Source organism: Erinaceus europaeus (genome assembly GCF_950295315.1).
Source record: "Erinaceus europaeus chromosome 6 unlocalized genomic scaffold, mEriEur2.1 SUPER_6_unloc_9, whole genome shotgun sequence".
Taxonomy (NCBI): domain Eukaryota; kingdom Metazoa; phylum Chordata; class Mammalia; order Eulipotyphla; family Erinaceidae; genus Erinaceus; species Erinaceus europaeus.
The window spans coordinates 663,456-666,243 of record NW_026647189.1 but is presented as its reverse complement, the minus strand read 5'-3'; positions in this window follow the sequence as shown (position 1 = coordinate 666,243).

Sequence of the window (2,788 nt, the reverse complement as noted above, 5' to 3'; positions counted from 1 at the left end):
CCTTTTGTGTCTGTCAGATGCAAGGTCAGTAACAACAACAACAACAACAAAAACAATAACCACCACAGTGATCAAGCAACAAGGGCAGCGGAAGGGGAACAAATGGAGTGCAGGAGCTGTGGATTATTCGTGGCGTAGGCACTCAGCTGTGGCAATAACCCCTTGAGGCAATCAATCCATACATGAAGATGTAATACAGGGAACAGAGACGTATATGTCCCTGTGTGTTTCCACTGAGTTAATGTAAATGCACTTTTATTTACTTCTTCATTTATTTATTACCTTGACACGAGAATTTCTTTTCATTGCTAAAAAAAAGTGTCCCATCAAGGGTACCAGGTGGTGCCACACCCAGTTAAGCACTCATGTTACAATGCAGGAGGACTGGGCTTCAACACCCTGGTTCCCACATGCCAGGGGAAATCTTTACAAGTGGTGCGGAAGTGCTGCAGTTGTCTCTCTCTGTGTCTCAAACTCTCTCTACCTCCCTTCCCTCTCAATTCCTGTCTATTTATTCCAGTGAATAATCAAGAAAATAGAAAGTAAAAAAAGAAAAAGGAAAAGGAAATATTCCACGACTTCAAATGGGTTAATCAGGACAATGCTTTCCTTGTTAAGATCCTCACAGCATTCCATATGCAGAAAGGCAAAGACGCCATGTATTTTTTAACCCAGTTTTTATATTTATTTATTTATTTATTTATTTATTTATTTATTTAGGTGCTTATTCATTTTTGTTATTGATGAATTAATGTTTTACATTTGACATTGACTAGGGATCTGACACCAGCAGACTCCAGTACCCCTATATGGTACTCTGCCTCTACAAAACCGATCCATTGACCTGCCCATCCATCCATCCATCCACCCATACATCTATCCATCCATTCATACATCCATCCATCCATCCATCCATCCATCCATCCATCCACCAGTCAACCAAGCTAAGTACAAAAGGAGATCTCTCCTTGAATGGTGAGGAGAAACAACGATGCATAGGTAGGTTGCAAAGGCCCAGTTTGGCTGAATAGGGCAGAGGGGCTGAACCAGGGAATGTGTTGGGGCGTGTGGGTTTGGGTGGGATGAGCCGGAGACCCTGTGAGCTGGGTCACATTAGGGGCAGGCAGGGGGTGGAAGGGGTTGCGAACAGCTGTCACTGGAGAAGCATCACAAGTGCTGGAGCTGGTGAGCAGGGCACCTGGAAGAGAGGACAGACAAAGGCGAGAAGCAAAGTGCAGAGGAGAGGAGAGGGGAGAGGATGGTGAGGACAGGAGAGGACAGGATTGGAGGGGACCTGAGAAACCTACCTGGACAAAGGCAGCATACGGACATCCAGGAAGGCAGGCAGGCATGCAGGCAGCTCTGGCCTGGGCTCCCAGGATCCCGGGCGCACCTCCACCTGTCTTCTCTTGGCTGCCAGCCCTGAGGTCCCTCGTCGGTCAGCACTGTCTTCCCATCCTTCCGTCCCTCTGTGCCAGGGCCCAGGCGTCTGGGCGCTGTTGCCTGACCTAGTGGCAGGGCAGTTGGGCTGCCCAGTGCCAGTGTGGCCAGCACAGATTGCCAGGGGCTAGGACATCACAGAGGGCTCATGTGGTTGCTAGGCCATGGGGACCCCGCCCATCCAGTTGACCAGCAGCCATGACCCCCACGCTGAACTTGACCTGAGGGGTGGTGGCCAGCCACCAGAGCCAGAGCCCCAGGCCAAAGCAGGTGCTGGTCGGCCGGGCCAAGGGGCTATGTGCAGATTGGTGTGTGTCTGGGCATGGGGCTGGCATCTGACAGTCCAGGGCGGGGGACCAAGGTCCGCCAGGCCCCTGTCCCACCATGTGCACTGACACACAGTCTTGCTGACTGACAGTCCCCGCCCCAGAGATACCCACACCAAGTCCCTGGGTGCCGTGAGCTGCCCCTGAGGGTTGGTGGGTGCCTGCCTGGACACATGCCTCCGTAATGGAGGCCTCTATTAATCCCGTTGCCTACTGACAGCTGCCCTCCTGCCCTTCCTCCTCCTCCTACGCCTCCTCCTCCTCCTCTTCCTACTCTTCCTCCTCCTCTTTCTCCTCCTCCTCCTCCACCCCCTCCTCCTCTTCCTCATCCTCAGATGGACTCACTCAGGGCCCTTGGCCTAGGCAAGCCAGGGCTGCTGCTCTGGCTTCTGCAGCTTCTATCCAGTGGGGGGGTGTAGGAATCTGTTCCTGTCAGTCCCTGATTCCTGGGACCTTCCATGCCTCCAGCTGCCCCCACTCTCTAGTCCTGACCCCTCCTCAAGGATGCCCCCTTTCCCCTTACCCTCTGTCCCCCAGCTCCCAACTAACATCTACTGTGTTCCTCCCTGCGCTACTTTACTGCCACCCTGCTTCTGCCCTTCAGCCCTGAGGGCCCAGGGCCAGCCCAGCTGCCATCTCACCATCCAGCAGGGGGACCTGCCCTAACGCCCTGCCACCACACCCACACACACAGCCCTGCACACACTCCTGGGCTCCCCTGCCTGCAGCCTGCCTCGCAAACAGTCTCCTTCTGCCCCCTAGCCCCCTTACAGCCTCTGCCACGGACCCCCACAGACACCTGGGCCTGAGCAGTGCAGACATGCAAACAGCTCCCCTCGCCCCCACTCCAGTTGCTCCAAGGTTGTCAAGAGTCTTTTTTTCATGCTGTAGGGGAGGGAGTTGAGACAGTCCAATGTCCTGGGGAGCAAGAACTGCAAACAGTCCATCTACAATGTAACATTTGGGTCTCAGGCCGCCCAATCCCTAGTGCGCTGTGCAGACCTTTGACTGGCAAAAACACC